Source organism: Podarcis vaucheri (genome assembly GCF_965113315.1).
Source record: "Podarcis vaucheri genome assembly, chromosome: 5".
Classification (NCBI taxonomy): Eukaryota; Metazoa; Chordata; class Lepidosauria; order Squamata; family Lacertidae; genus Podarcis; species Podarcis vaucheri.
The window spans coordinates 17,130,546-17,147,484 of NC_138763.1; the positions used below are offsets into that span (position 1 = coordinate 17,130,546).

General features: G+C 41.4%; 1 protein-coding gene and 1 long non-coding RNA gene across 14 annotated transcripts in view; one reads left to right on the plus strand and one right to left on the minus strand.

The window, feature by feature from the left end:
- The window catches only part of LOC309533372, a 60,998-nt gene extending 46,323 nt beyond the window's left edge, over positions 1 to 14,675 (minus strand). Inside the window, exons 1-2 of the long non-coding RNA XR_014220181.1 lie at positions 14,527 to 14,675; positions 13,822 to 13,909 (exon numbers count right to left, since the gene is read on the minus strand). This is a non-coding gene — a long non-coding RNA (uncharacterized lncRNA). The remainder of the gene's footprint in view (positions 1 to 13,821; positions 13,910 to 14,526) is intronic.
- Positions 1 to 16,939, plus strand: part of MECOM (MDS1 and EVI1 complex locus) — a 495,241-nt gene that overhangs the window by 56,791 nt on the left and 421,511 nt on the right. The window lies entirely within an intron of this gene.

A 16,939-nucleotide genomic window follows, 5' to 3' on the forward strand; every position in this document is an offset into this window, starting at 1 on the left:
CTACTTGCACCCGAGGGTGCTTTCGAACTGCTAGGTTGGCAGGCGCTGGGACCGAACAACAGGAGCGCACCCCGCCGCGGGGATTCGAACCGCCGACCTTTCGATCGGCAAGCCCTAGGCGCTGAGGCTTTTACCCACAGCGCCACCCGCGTCCCCCTCAGTTATTATAGACCAACCTAATTTGCACGTCTTAAGACAGTACTAGAACCAAAATGCATCTATCCTTAAAAATTGCTCTATTCCAAACTACAATACTACAAGGAATAGCAGAGTCCATAGTCTCCTCATCTGGGCCATTTTCTTGGCTCCACACACATTGTTCAAGAGCAAAAGAAATTCCAATTCCAATGTGGTGCAGTGCTTAGAGTGCTGGACTAGAACTTAGGAGGCCTCAAATCCCCACTTGGTCATGAAACTTACTGGGTGATCTTAGGTCAGTCTCCACCTCTCAGCACTGGATTGTTGTGGGGATAAAATGGAAAGGGGGAGAACAGTGTATGTTACTTTGAACTCCTTGGGGAAATGTGGGATATAAATGTAACAATGAATGAATTCTTAGTATTCATCTATCTATCATCTATCTATCTATCTATCTATCTATCTATCTATCTATCTATCTATCATCTATCTATCTTATATAGTATTTCCCTGAATTACTCAAAGGATCTAACATATTATTTAGTTTAACAATGTTTAGAACTGTTTTGCAAAGAATTAATGTGGCATTATAGATGAAGTATGGGTGTATGCTGAGAGATTCAGACTGTATGCATAAATAAAAAATAAGATAAATGAGCCAAAAAGCCATACAAACTAAAAAGAGAGGCATACAGATAAGTCTGGACTATAAACTAGCAGAATGAGGTGGTCGAATGTACAGTACTGCTGTAGGTGGAAGTGTAGGGTTATCAGTGAAGAAATCAGGAATAGCAGATAAGCTTCTCTGACAGACAACTTTATGAAATCCTTGTTAGTATCTTGATCATTTTCACACATACGTTTCTCTCTTAATGTTGCAGTCTCTTGAGTGCTTAGCACTAATGCGCAAAGCTAACTTTTGTTTATGATACATAATGGGTATGGGTGGCCATCACTGTTACTATCATGAGAGCATTCATTTTTGAATGTTGGCTGGAGTGAAATGGTGCAATGAGGGATGAAGCGGCAGATGTTAAACATGAAAATGAACAGACTCAGAAAATGATCTCCAAACAAAAGAAGCACATGCACAAATGGAGAGGGCATATAATGCAAGGTTAAACGATGGACAATTTTGCTCCCACAAAATATAAGGATGGCTACCAACCTGGATGGCTTTAAAAGAGGATTAGACAAATATCTAAATGTGAATTGCTGTGTATCAGCAGCAGCAAGAGTACTGTTGCACCCGGATTCTGCTTACGGGCTTCCTATAGAAATCTGGTTGACTACCATGAGAACAGCATGCAGAACTAGATGGGCCTTTGGTCTAACCCAGAGGTTTTTAACCTTTTTGGGTCCAGTGCTCCCTTGACCAACTACCTTTGTTCTGCGGCACCCCTGTGGGCTCAGGAGCCCAGTTATGTCACCCCTTGCCTGTAGAGCTGGCAGCCTGTCAACTTTTTTCAAAAACCCTCCCTTGTGGAGTGTGCCCTCAGCTTCATATTCTCTCCCTTATCTCTGGGAGTCCTCTAGGCAGGTGCAGCTGCCACGCCTGGTCTTTGAGCTGCCCCCGCCACACCCCAAAGAGAGGTGCCTCCTCACACTGCTCCATAAGGGCCTGGGAAGCACCCCCTGGCCAGCCCCAGAGGCACCATTTGACTGCGGAGTAGCCAGGGCTGCTGAAACAAACAGCTGTGCAAGCCTTTGGGAGGCAGAGACATGAGAGGGCATCAAAGAAGGGAGGGAAGGAAGGCACCCCTGCGGCACCCCTGAGCATCATTCAAGGCACCCCAGGTGCCACGGCACACTGGTTGAAAACTACTAGTTTAACCCATTAGGGCTGTTACATTCTTATGTTAGGTGGGTATAGACCTGATCAGTAGTTTGGATGAGAAACCACTGGAAGCCCCATAAAACATCAAGATGTATATATAAGGAAGAAATCTCAACATTTGAAAATGAGAAAAGAGTAACACAGTCAACTCTTGATAATTTAATGAGCTTTAATGCTGATCAGCATAGAATGAGATGCTGAGGTCCCCCAAATTCTCCTATCAACCTTGACTGTTGGGCATGCTTGGCTGAAGCCTATGGGAGTGGGATTCCAACAACATCTATGAGACCACAGGCTCTCCATCTCCGCATTAAGACAAATGATAAGGGATTTTAATTTGCCAACAGCAGAAAGAAATGTTGGAACAGAGAGTGGTCAAATCCTCAAGGGTAAAGCTCTTACTTGACAACTCTTGGCTATATTTTAGTATATACCGGTACTCTCTTTTTATTAGTGTAACAGATTATGAGACCACAAGGTTTTTTTAAAAGTTTTGATTATTGATTTTTTGGGGTTTTTTTTTTAATATACTGAGCAAATAATACTAACCATATTTTTCAGTCAATAATTAAATAATGAAACTACTCATCTAAGACATAATTATACAAAGAGAAGCCTTCTTTTCCTGCCAGTGCAGTTTATAAGTGACTGCACACACTTGCTTAGATTACTTTATCTATACATCAGATTGACCAGATCTCCAGCTTCGGTTTCAAAGACCTGTCGTGTCTGAATAGCAACAAAGAGGAAGAAGTCCTTTTAAAGAATCATTTCTTTTAACTGAGAAAAAGATCCTCAAACTGTGAAGCCAGTAAATGCTATAAAATGAAGGCCCCTTGGCTCTTGCTTCCCCCCCTCTCCCCTGCCCCTCCCCAAAAGCATTTTATAAGCTCAAGTTGTAGACAAGAAAGGTGATTTGAGTAGCAACACAAAGCTGTCTCCTGAACGTGGCGAGCACATCTGACCCTCAGTTGCTCTGATGCTGCCCATATTTGGTGGTCTTTAATTTGGCATTACATACACTGTGCTTGTCTGCAGCTCCTATGATTCAAAATTCTCCATGGGGTCTAATGTACAAGGCCTGGCCTGTTTTCATTGGGTTTCCTGAGCTCTCCTTCATTCTCCCCAGTGTCGCAATACAAAGACACTTTTGTCAGCCGAGGTTGGACTCTCCTCAAAATCCAAGCACTTTCAGGAAAGGACTTGGAAGTCTATCTTCTCAGTTTCCATACCCCTTTGCCCTCTGCTCTGGCATTTCAGTTTGATTGGTTGTAGAGACCTTTCTCTTTCTTCCTTTCTCTTACTTCAAGTTAAGTTGATCAGTTTGCTTTGGAATCTATCATTCTTTTAAAAGTGTATCAGTAATCAACCAACTTCTTTTTTTCCTGTAGTAGTGCACATTTGAAAAGTCTTTTAACTCCTTATTTCACTGGCATAAGGTCTAGGACAAAAAGCCATGATAGGAATGTCAACCAATTATTATTATATTTTATGTTCATTGCCACAAGTTTAGTAAGAAATTTAATCCCTCCTGGGGGGGAATGAAAAAAAAGAAGCTGGCAGAAAACCTTCCATTTGTCTTGGCAGCTTTTAAGCACCTGCAATTCGATATACTGTACTTGAACATGTAATGTGCTAATGTTTTAGAAGGGTGGCTTTGTATTAATAAAGTGTGATATATATATATATATATATATATATATATATATATATATATATATATATGCAGGTTTTGGTGTCTTCGGGTGTCTTCCCGTGTAAGAGTAGGGGTGTCTGGGCGACGTTTCGACGAGGTCTCACTCGTCATCTTCAGGCTGGTGCTTTCGGCTTCTTGTTACTGGAACAGAGCTCTGTTCCAGTAACAAGAAGCCGAAAGCACCAGCCTGAAGATGACGAGTGAGACCTCGTTGAAACGTCGCCCAGACACCCCTACTCTTACACGGGAAGACACCCGAAGACACCAAAACCTGCATTCCTGTACCCGTGAAAATCTACGAAAGCATATATATATATATATATATATATATATATATATATATATATATATCACACATTGCTATAAAAACGACCATTTCTGTGAACTTGCAGCTTATTCAGAGCCATAATGATGGAGTGGAATGTAGAAGTTTAATATTGGAAAATACATTTGGTTTGATGTGTAGAGGATGCCAGGAAATACTCCTGTTTATGTAGCTATACAGCTGTTTAAAAATTAAAAACAGAGAAGAAAATATTAATAATCAAACAAGGAAATGCTAGCTGCTATTTTTGAATCCATTTTTGTGCCAATATAGGGCAACCATTCTGGGGCACGCTAGGATGACTTGAGAGAATCACAAGTGTGTTTGCCGGAAAAAGCTAATACAGTACAGTAATGTAAGGATTCTGACATCCTGCGTGTGCCTCCCATGACGGCACATAGATCTGTTGTATCTTGGTATTGGGCGTGACTGATCTAATCCATAAGCTCCCACTATCCCTATCTGAGAGTGACCATCTATTTTTTTCTGGCAACTGTCCCAGGTAATAATTTTCCCTATTTTGTCTCTATGTTGCTTTCTGGGGATATATTGTTACAATTTTGTTAGGGTGAGTTGCTAACATAGTTATTATTCAGGATCTAGCTCCTATTCTGAGATCTCTGAAAACCTCTGATTAAGGCAGCAATCCTAAATATACTTACAATAAGGATTGAACCCTATTGAGCATAAAATAACTGATTTCCAAGTAAACAGGTATAGGATTGTGCTCTGTGCTGTGTGTGCCTTGTTTATTAAGATTAGCTACAGAGGTCATTCTTAAGTGCCAGCTAGGTTGGTGAGAGCAAGGGGATAGGGCCTTTTCAGTGGTGGCCGCATGGTTGTTGAACTCCCTTCCTGCAGTACTATGCATGGCCCATTCAATACAAGCCTTTGAATGTCCCTTGAGAGCTCATTTGTTCCAGACTGCATTTCTTTCACAATGTTTGTATGATGCTAATTCCTGAGGCTATGTGCTTCCTTACAATACTGTGTTTTATGGTTTGACCATTCAAATATATATTTATTGATCCCCGCTCATTGTTGTATGTCACCTTGTTAGAGCTATGCCCTTGAAGGGAGTATATACAAACTTTAAATAAATAAATAACTGTGCATAAAAGTAAATACACCTGTATGAACACTGAGGTGTTATGTAGTAGGACATGTACGTAATTTGCAATTTCACAGAAACATGAGGCTTATTTTGAATGGTTGACAAAAGAGTTTAGAGAAGTTCAGGATGGTTCATTATTGCAATAATGAATGCAGAGAGAGAGGAGCACTTTCAGGGAATTAAAGGCAAAGGCCCTTAGATAGAGATCCTTGGAGTGAGGATAGGGATATTACAAATGAGTAGGGATGTGGGAGAAATTAGTTTCTGTTTGTATTTAAAGACAAACTTACGTAATTTGCCCCTTCTGAAACAGATGTGAACTGAAATGGTCAACCTTCAATATTCACTCTTCTCTGAAGAGAAGTAATGTGTACAGACATCACATATTACTGTATTAAAGTGTGCATTTCATGCATATATTAATAAAAATAACATACAAAAATGCATGATATTGAAAGAAAATTGCACATAAAATATGTATGTTGGGATAAATGTACATTAAAATGCTGTTGCATTTTCATGAGAACCTTTTTATTATAAAAAGTTGAAATGTGGAGAAATGAATTTAAGATTGGTAAACGGAGAAACTGAGAGAAATTGAGAGATTTGCCCATCCTTGCAAATGAGCTCCTATTTTTACCTGTGAAGTGTCAGTGGTTATGCTAATCACACTCAATGTAGAGGTGTTGCCAAAATACCACCCTCATAGGATCCCCATGGAACTTTTCATGTGTTTCTGCTCTAGACATGTAATGTGTATTCTGGGATGTGTAAGAGTGAAACATGTCTCCATTTTTAATTCAGAAAAAAAACAAACAAAATGCCTCCACTATCCATTGTTTGAGAATAACGCTTGCTACTGTTTTTAATCTTTTCGACATCTTCACTATAACTTAATTGTAAATGTATCAGAAGGCATGCTCAGTAAATGCGTGGTTTTGCATCTACTTGCCAGTGACTTTTTTGCATCTACTTGCCAGTGACTTTTAATATTTTGAAATATTTTTTACATATGAGAAACAGGAGATTACCGTATTTTGATTGCTGCCGCAATACAATCTTAGTGTTTTAATTCATAATATATTGTCAAGGGTGATAATAAACATTGCTAGACTTTGGATTGTCAGCTTTATTTCTTTTACTCTCTCTTTTTTAATGCACAAGATCAACATTCAGTGAAAGCAGGGTATTTTCCCATTTAATATGTTTTTCTTTTTTTACTTGTGACATTTGCATCTGCTATTTGCTTGTTAACAGTGTTAGAACAATAAATGCAGAATATGTTCAGTTTTTCCATTTCTCCCCTTTAGATTTGCTACAAAATCTAAAGGGATGTCTGGTGTGTGTGTGTGTGTGTGTGTGTGTGTGTAGAGAGAGAGAGAGAGAGAGAGAGAGTGTGTATTTGTTTAATGCAGTTCTGTCCTCTGTGAGTAATCCAAATGAACCATTGTTTTGCATTTACAAAAGGTTTGACAAAGTATAAGGAAAGATATAAATGGAACCCCAGAGATGGAAGCATTTGGCATCTGTTAAAACATAACATATGAAATGATATGTCCATTGAAGAATCCAGCAGAAAATATTATTTGAAACCAGGCTAGTTTTATTAGAAATAAAGCTTACTTTTGAAAGCAGCTTCTATTTGGCCTCCTCCACATTGCACCCTTTTTGTTGAAATAGGGTTTTCTCAGCGGCATACATACCCTATACCAAAGTAACTGAATTTATATATTGTTGTAAATGTTTGAGAATTGGATTCTTGAGTTTTGAAATGAAATGACTACAGTTAACTGTATTAAGTGTAGCCTTGAATTTGACAGAAAATAACAAAAGCACTTATGACAACCTCTGCAAATGCTTAAATACTTTAGTTGTGATTGTAAGCAATAAATTGTATTATAAGAAGGCAGCCTCTAGCAGATACATTCCTAGGGGACAGCCTGAGCTTTTGGGACATTAAAAAACATCTTACAGTAATGAAATTCTGCACCAGTTTGATTTAATAGATAGTTCTTTAAAGAACATGCAAACTAATTCTAAACCACACTGTATATACATGTACATGCTCTCTTATATAATGTATAAAATTGCTTGTAGAAACTATTTAACTTTAATGGGGCATTTCTTGAGGGTATAATAGGTAAGGTAACAGCTTTAATTATGATTTATACAGCAGAGAGCTAATATATTCTGCTAAATTAGGTAACTGTTGGTGGGTAGTGTACTTTTAAAAAAGTAATTAAGGGCCTGATCCTGAAACCGTTTAATCAGAGAAGTAGTCCTTATTGGTGGAATGAATTTTAGCAGGGCTACTCACATGAATAAGAACTCCTGAGCGATCAGTTTTAAATAATTCAGTTAAATATTCTTCTTTTAGTCTTCTTTCTAAGGAAAGGTTTATGGCACATATACCCCACTCTCTAATTCTTGAAAATACAATGTATCCTGCCAAACATCCTGGTAGTCATCCATCGAGTTTATGATGATCTTCTTCATTGCTGCCAGATGATCAGGTTGCAATTCTTGTCTTTAGGCTTCAAAATTCCCAGGTTCTGCTTAGAACTCTCATATCAAAGAGTGAACTCTTGCTTTAATCTCTCATAGTAGCACCATATACTATTTCACCTTAGCAAAGCATCTTCAGAGGAGAACAGCTACCTTCTCAATGACACAGTGTACATCAGATGCACCCCCTGACTAGAGTATAATCAGCATTAGTCTGAAGGGAGCTGCTTTACCTACCCTTAGAGTTTCTCCAACAGGAGAACAGGAACCCTTATTAGATATTTTAACAGTATGGGTCATTACGTTATATGTTCCTGTTGTATGCTTAGATTGTATATTTGTGTTTGTCACCTTGTTAGGAAATCTTTCTTAAAGATGAGATATGCATATGCTAAATACACATTCATCGATAACTGGAAACACTGCACAACTAAGGCAGCTTTCAATGATGATGATAATAATAATAATAATAATAATAATAATAATAATAATAATAATAATAATAATTTTATACCGCCTTTCATCCAAGGCTCATAGAGTGGTTTAAAATTCAAAACACAAAAAATACATAACATAAAGCAAACAAAAACACCCCACCACTTTAAAAGGCCATAGATTGTTTAATTAGCCAAAGGCCTTGGAAGGTGCCAGGCGAGCCTCCCTGGGGAGAGCATTCCACAAGTGGGGAGCCACCTTGGAAAAAGCCCATTCTTGTGTTGCCACCCTCTGGACCTCTAGTGGAGAGGGCACACGAAGAAGGGTCTCAGATGGCGAGCACAGATTCCAGGTTGGTTCATATGAGGAGGTGGTCCTTGAGATATTAATGCTGATATTAATGTTTACACAGTAGCTCGGGAGTGGGTATGGTGAGTGCAGTGTCACTGAGGGGTTAGCTCCATGTGTTTCTTCTCATCATGAGCTTAAATGGAACACCTGAAGATGGTCTTCTCGATGTGTCCTCTAGTCCCCCACCTTTTTTTTTAAAGGAGAAGAACTGAACAGTTTGGTTCTGCTCCATTTTGGCCTAAGGTATAGAGTTTTCATACCAGACATATCGGGGATAGCTATCATGGTGGCTTCCAGATGTGTTGGGCTCCATCTCCACTCATCTCCAGCAAATATGGCCAATGGTCAGTTGCAGTCCAAGACAACATCTGGAGTGCATCATGTTAGACTCTTACATTGCACATATTGCATTGCACTCATCACTGGAAGAGCATCCATTACCCTGGAAAGTATTTGAAAATTTGTCGCACTGAAAAGTAGTCCTAGTGTTTGTTTGGCTGTATTTCTGTTTCACCTCAAATGAATGTAACCACAATTACAAGGACCTTGTGACATTTCTCTGTGGAACTGATTATGTAAACTCACCCTCAGACTAAACAGGAAAAAGATAATGGCTTTTCATTATTACTTTTATTTTTTAAAAGTCATACAACATGATGAGTCATGCTTTGGACACTTTTGAATAATTCTTATCAATATGTGAGAATGGAATGAAAAGGAAGGTCCTCTTGGCAGGATGAGGTAACTGATTTACTATGAAGGTATATACTGGAAGGTGACCCTTTGTGAGGATATACCTTTAAATTTCTCAATTAAATAGGACTCTTCACAACTGTGATTTCTCTACTCACTTGCTCACTGTTTATTCTGCTGACCGAGACCAAGCAGGTATGGAAAACTCACCAAGATTGAGCATACATATATTGCTCTTTGCCTTAGGATGTGGTAAATAATTTATTCTTAAACTGGAAAAACATGGATTATTATTTTTTTACATGTAATCACAAAGAATGCCCTCTTTGACTTGATCCTCATTTGCAATCATGTCCTTTCCAAGAGAAAAGTCTATTACTTATGTGGGGTATAGGGGTAGGGAAGTGTTTAATTAACTATGGAAAATGTACCTGCAATGGAAATTGTGAGTTTTCTTAGCCTTTCCATTTAAAGTGCCTGAAAAACAAGGGTGAGTAAGCCAAACCTCCTCTTAAAAAATGTTTGTGTAATCTGTGTATGTGTGCACATGTATGCATATATATGTGTACCTAGACTTTTAGGTCTCTCTCCATTGCTCTTCAAAAGCCACACAAATGACTGGATGAACAAATACATAAATAATTCTGATTTATTCAAGAGTCTCATCTATTACACAGACATCACTATGGAATGTGCTTTTCCTCCTACAAAACGAGCATGTTGGATCTTTAGTTTTTTTACTCAAAATTAAAACTAACATGTCAAATTTTTGAGCCAGTTTTAGGTTAGTTCAGCTGCTTACTTCGCTAAGGTTCTCTTTCTGTATTGGAGATGTGGGCACATGGTGATATGGGTTGACGAAATGTGAGCTTTCTACTTGTGCTGAAGATGCTGTGTACCGTAATTTATTTGCCATGTGCCCGTCTTTCCTTATACCTATCATAATCATCCCACTTCAGTGAACTTTTCAGTGCTATAGTAAATTTGGATTGAATTGCAAATAGCAAATCAATTCCAGGATTACCAGTCCGACACAAGCAGCTCAGTCTGTGTTTGCCAAGTATATGTTCAATCCGTTACCCCCGAGGATGTGGACAGGCTGCTTGGACGCGTGAAACCAACCACCTGTCTCCTTGATCCTTGCCCATCCTGGCTAATAAAAGCAAGCCGGGAAGGACTGGGCGATGGGCTCTGCGGGGTGGTGAATGCTTCCCTCTGTGAGGGAACATTCCCAGATCCGCTGAAAGAGGCAGTCATTAAACCGCTTCTTAAAAAACCATCTTTAGACCCGGCCAGTATGGCCAACTATCGCCCAGTCTCAAATCTTCCATTCTTGGGCAAGGTGATTGAGCGCGTGGTTGCTGAACAACTCCAGGCACGCCTGGAGGATGCGGACCATTTGGATCCCTTCCAATCGGGATTCAGGCCTCACCATGGGACTGAAACTGCCTTGGTCGCGCTGGTTGATGATCTCTGGCGAGCTAGGGACAAAGGTGAGAGTTGTTTCCTGGTTCTGCTGGATCTCTCAGCGGCCTTTGATACAATCGACCATAACATCCTTCTGGACCGTCTAGAGGGGCTGGGAGCTAGAGGCACTGTAATACAGTGGTTTCGCTCCTTCCTCCTGGGCCATGTTCAGAAAGTGGTGTGGGGGATGTGTGTTCAGACCCCTGGGCCCTCACTTGTGGGGTGCCTCAGGGTTCCGTCCTCTCCCCCATGCTTTTTAACATCTATATGAAGCCGCTGGGAGAGATCATCAGGGGGTTTGGACTGGGTCTACCTCTCTTTCAAATCAGAACCAGTGAAGGCGGTGAAGGTCCTGTGTGAGTGCCTGGAGGCGGTTGGAGGATGGATGGCGGCTAATGGATTGAGGTTGAATCCTGATAAGACAGAAGTACTGTTTTTGGGAGACAGGGGGCGGGTTGGTGTGGAGGACTCCCTGGTCCTGAATAGGGTAACTGTGCCCCTGAAGGACCAGCTGCGCAGCCTGGGAGTCATTTTGGACTCACAGCTGTCCATGGAGGCGCAGGTCAATTCTGTATCCAGGGCAGCTGTCTACCAACTCCACCTGGAACGCAGGCTGAGACCCTACCTGCCCGCGGACTGTCTCGCCAGAGTGGTGCATGCTCTAGTTATCTCCCGCTTGGACTACTGCAATGCGCTCTACGTGGGGCTACCTTTGAAGGTGACTCGGAAACTACAACTAATCTAGAATGCGGCAGCTAGACTGGTGATTGGGGGCGGCCGCCGAGACCACATAACACCGGTCTTGAAAGACCTACATTGGCTCCCAGTACGTTTCCGAGCACAATTCAAAGTGCTGGTGTTGACCTTTAAAGCCCTAAACGGCCTTGGCCCAGTATACCTGAAGGAGCGTCTCCACCCGCATCGTTCTGCCCGGATGCTGAGGTCCAGCGCCGAGGGCCTTCTGGGGGTTCCCTCATTGCGAGAAGCAAAGCTACAGGGAACCAGACAGAGGGCCTTCTCGGTAGTGGCGCCCGCCCTGTGGAACGCCCTCCCATCAGATGTCAAAGCGATAAATAACTACCTGACATTCAGAAGACATCTTAAGGCAGCCCTGTTCAGGGAAGTTTTTAATCTGTGATATTTTACTGTATTTTTGGTTTCTATGGAAGCCGCCCAGAGTGGCTGGGGAAACCCAGCCAGATGGGCGGGGTACAAATAATAAATTATTATTATTATTATTATTATTATTATTATTATTATTATTATTATTATTATTATATGTTGATTTGGCTGTGTGCGTATGCTCTAGGAGACAGAAGCACAGGTCAGCCCTAACACTGTTCTTTTTAGAAAGCAATCCCTGGTTATAACAGCAAAAAAATGCTATTTGTAGTGTCCTATGGAAAAATGCCCAGAATTTGCTGGAAATAAACAAAATGAATCAAGGGGGGGGGGGACGGGACATGATCAAAGCAACATTTCTGAGTTGCTTGAAACCTAGGCAGTAAAATGTTTGAGCCAGCCATGTGGAGTTATATGAGTTTTACACAACATTGCTGTTGACTTACTGTCAATAAAGCTTAAATACTAACGACAGTAAATGCAGAAATTTAAAGTGCATATGTACACAATTTGTCACATTCAACATATCTGGTCAAACATATCTGGTCCAGTGCAAAATTGAATTAAAATGTGCACCTTTTTGTAGACACTTTTGCCGTTCCATTTAGGAGGGCATGTTGACTTGAACATAGTTGAGCCACAGCCTTCTACATTGTTCCCCTTCTTCTCATTTATTAACAGCATAAGTGACTGATCCTCCTCCTCAGTGCAAACTTGGCCTTGCTGAGAAGTCCTGTTGAAGAGTCAAGGGGCAGGGAATGAGGCGTGACTGTCATGCATTGCTTGAGGGTCTCTAATCGCATGGCAGCATAACCAATGTGTTGGCATGTAGCTTGTGCTAAATACCTTCAAAGCAGGGAAGGGCAGGGGTAGCTTAAAGCACAGAAGAGACACATGTGCTTCCCATGGGCATCTGGTTGGTGACTGTGAGAACAGGATGCTTGATTAGAAGGGCCTGATCCATTATGTTTTTTCCTGTCCAAGCTCCTCCAGTTTTCATATTTTCCTTTATCTAGTCTTGTAGCCCTAGGTGAGAAATGGCATGGGGAGACAGTTTGTGGAGAGTAGGGGTGTTGTGGTCTGGGGTCACATGGGGTTGAATACACATTACTATTTCTGCAGCAGGATCTCTGCAGTGTTCCTGTCTCCAGCATCCTAGAGTCACCCAATCAGCATGAAAGGAGAGGCTTTTAGTCACCGTGTGATTCAAAGCTAAGCATTTTGGAGTACTGAAAACACAAGGTGCTTCAATTTCAAGAAAATGGTGTGCAAGTTCTGTTACTTACAATGGAACTTCTCAGAAAACACAACTTAAGCCACTCCAATAAGAGATGCTGGAGCTCTTTAAATCATTTGCTCAGGGTATGTATATAGAAAATAGTAGGTCTAGGTGAAATGCAGTACTGTACATTGAGATGAGTAGCAATCATTGCAATGCAGCTCCAATTATTATTATTGTATAAATATAAAATTATTATATAGTCATAGAAGATTGTATAATCTTAGAAGGGGCATAGCTGTGAAGGGCAGGACTAAAACTATCATGAAGGGATCCTTCTGAATTTGCCACTACACTATGGTGAGCAGGTGAAGATGGTTTAGCCCACCTATCCTTTCTACATTTTAACCCCCAGTTTTTATAACATGTGGGGAAGTGGCTATTCTCATTTTAGCTCTGAACATCCAGAGACATCTAGCTGGCTAGGTTTGCACTCAAATGGACCTTTGCACCTTTCTCTGTTCCCGGAAAGCAGTCCCTATGTTCTTGTGAATCCAGACAACCCACCTCCTCACAATTACCTACAATGGATGCAGAGGATCTTAGAGCAGGAAGGAGCCACAAAAGTCATATAGTCCAATCTCCTGCTAGTGCAGGAAATCCATTACTACAGCATAGGTGGTCATCTAGCCTTTGATTAAAAACTTCTAGCGAAGGAGAGCCCACCATCTTCTGAGGTGGTCTACTTCCCTCTTGAGCACTTCATATCACCAGGAAATTCTTCTGAATGTTTATTTAACCCCCCCCCTCTCTCTCTGTGTGTAATTTGAACCCATTCAGAGGAGGCTGGTCCATTAGGACTAATGGGGTGCTGTTCCACCAACCTCTGTTCACCAACCCTAAGTCAGTACTTGCCTACCTGGCTTCCTCCAGTCCAGGGGGTAGTTTTGGTCAGCTTATTCCTCCTTAATCTCAGTGTTGCCATTGTAGAACTCTGCAGGCAGGAGCTGGAGGACAAAACTAGAATTAGTTGGCTCTGCCTATCACTGGCTTTGGCTCCACCTGCTGTGGATCTCCCTCTTTAGTGCCATGCGAAGCTGGTAGTAGGCTAGACCCCATTTCAATAATTTTTACCAAAGGGTCACCCTTAGCCTCTATCAAGGGAACTCAGAAATCCTCCTCAAAATTGTAGGCCCATGCCAATTGTGCCCCCCCCCCCCGGTCTGGCTTGTCCATAGCTGTCAACCTTTCCCTTTTCTTGTGAGGAATCCTATTCGGAATAAGGGAATTTCTCTTTAAAAAAGGGAAGCGTTGACAGCTATGGGCTTGCCCCCGCTTTCTGCCCCACTAGTCCAAACAGACATCAGCCTCTCTGAACCCATTGATATGGGTCCTACCCTCTGGCTCAACAGAAAGTAAATTTGGTACATAGTCTGTGTGACAGCTCTGCTATGTTGTTTCTTAATTGCCTCTTCTTTACTAAACATGCCCAACTCCTTCAGTCTTTTCTCATAAAATTTTGTCTCCAGAATCCTCACTATTTTTGTTGCTCTCCCTTGGATTCACTCCAGTTTGTTGGTGTCATTATTAAACTGTGGTACCCAGAAATGGGCACAGTACTCACAAAAGGGAGCACTTCATAATTGGGGCATCATAGCTGAAAAGGCTCTCTCACTGGTTTCTAGCTACGTATTTCAGGGTCATTTGAAGATGGGCCTTTGAGATATGTGAATTTCAGTGCAAAATTGAGCTGATCCATACTTCCTGGACTAATGTGCTGATGAGAATGTAGTTACACACTTCTTCACATTCTGCAAACACACACACACACCACAATGCATTTTTTGGCTCAAACACACACACACACCACAATGCATTTTAAAAATGTGTTTTTTGAGACAAAATCATCCAAAAAGCGTATCCAGGGCATAGGAATATAAGTAAATTTTTCTAATTGATCCTGGGGACAGGAGAAGGTGGAGAACAGTTGTTCACCAAATCCATATTAAAGGTAAAGGTAAAGGTACCCCTGCCCGAACGGGCCAGTCTTGACAGACTGTGGGGTTTGTGCGCCCATCTCACATTTATTGGCCGGGGGCCAGCGCTGTCCGGGGACACTTCCGGGTCACGTGGCCAGCGTGACATCGCTGCTCTGGCGAGCCAGAGCCGCACACGGAACGCCGTTTACCTTCCCGCTGGTAAGCGGTACCTATTTATCTACTTGCACCCGGGGGTGCTTTCGAACTGCTAGGTGGGCAGGCGCTGGGACCGAACAGCGGGAGCGCACCCCGCCGCGGGGATTCGAACTGCCGACCTTTCGATCGGCAAGCCCTAGGCGTTGAGGCTTTAGCCCACAGCGCCACCCGCGTCCCAAATCCATATTAATTTGGGTTAAACTATAGGATTCGTCACCACAATCAAATACAGTACACATTATTTGAATATGTACTTCCTTTTGCCTTCCTAAATCGAAAACCTTTTCATTTCACTCAATAATCCCAGGTTCTAATATTATGAGAAGGACAAAAGGACAAAAGTGTGCCTTTGTGCTAAATACATAAAACTATGACATCAAACACAAACCATAAGACTCTGGCTTCCTTGACATCATAAAAAAACCTTTTGCATATATGTTTTAAGAAACCCAGTACAGGAACTCACACTATTTTTGCCTCTTAAAGTAAGTTATTTCTCCATTGGCTTGTAGGAGATCAACTCATTTCTAAAATGGTCTATGATTTCTTCTGAGAAGTGATTCCCTGTCTTTTGCAACAGGAAATCATTTATACATTAGGTTTATAAGAAGGAAGATCACGTAATCTCTGTAAGTGGCGGAGGGATGAACTGGCTAGGATGTGGCTCATTGTATGTGGGGCCTCTAATGTCTTGCTCAAATCACTAACTAGGGTCCCCTCCCCCTTGTATGACTTTCAGAAGGAGATACGCAGATGTGAAAGGGTCAACCCAGCAAATGGAGGCTGGGATAATTTCCCTCAAAGGAAGCAGAATGAGATGGTGAAAAGTCTGTGTTACCTTTTGATCTTCTTTAACTTCTAGCAGAAATCATATACTCAATATTTTTCCTACCACCACTTTGCATATAATTGTCGTGTATTTCTGAGTAGTAGCAAAATGGGCCTCTTGACCTCACAAGAAGAGCTGTTACTCTACATTTAACAAAAAATGAGGCATTATGTATTAGCCTACATGTTTTGCAATAGCTCCAGCCATTTAGTAGCTACAGACCAATTTAAGGCATGCCCGGAGGCAAGCAAAATTGCACAAAATGGCAGCTAATTTATAGAAAGGAGACTGAGAGAGGAAATATTTGGAGGTCTAGTCCTTGGAGCCATCTGATTCGTATTATTGACTCATTTAGAAAACAGAAAGTGAGCAGAGACAACTTTTTAAGGAGTTTGGTTTCACGCAAATGACTTGCAATTGCAGCCCATTATTTTTATACCTAGACTTCATTAGTCATATCCACCCCCACCCCCCGTCAAAGCTTCAACCCATGTCAAATGTTTTCAGAAAACACACCAGGACAGGTATGGAACTCATCAGCTTTGGTCAAAGGTCGGCCTCATTAAGGAGTCAAAATGAAAACTTTCAGTGTCTCCAACACATTGCCTAGACTTTTCTGCCCCCACTTTTGAAAACCATGGCCCGCTAAGCACCTCCTGCTCCCCAGACATTCAAATGCGATCAAGATGACAGGGTGAGCAAATGAATAGGATTCTTAACTGGCTGGACTTTATAATGAGGGAATGATTGAAACAACCAAAAACCTGTTTGCTATGTCTGTAGCACCATTTCCTGTAGTGAGATATAACTTCTCAAGACAATACTATTAAGGCTTCTATGGTTTGTTTTTTAAAAAAAATCAACATTAGGGTCTGTGACTGCAGCTGGCAAACAAAATACTGTAAATAGCAGGGTGCTGACTAGGTAAATAAGGCAGACTCTGATACACAGAACATTTCCTTGGCTTGCCTTGTCTCTTCCTGGGAGGTCAGTGTCTTTCAGTGAGATAGGGA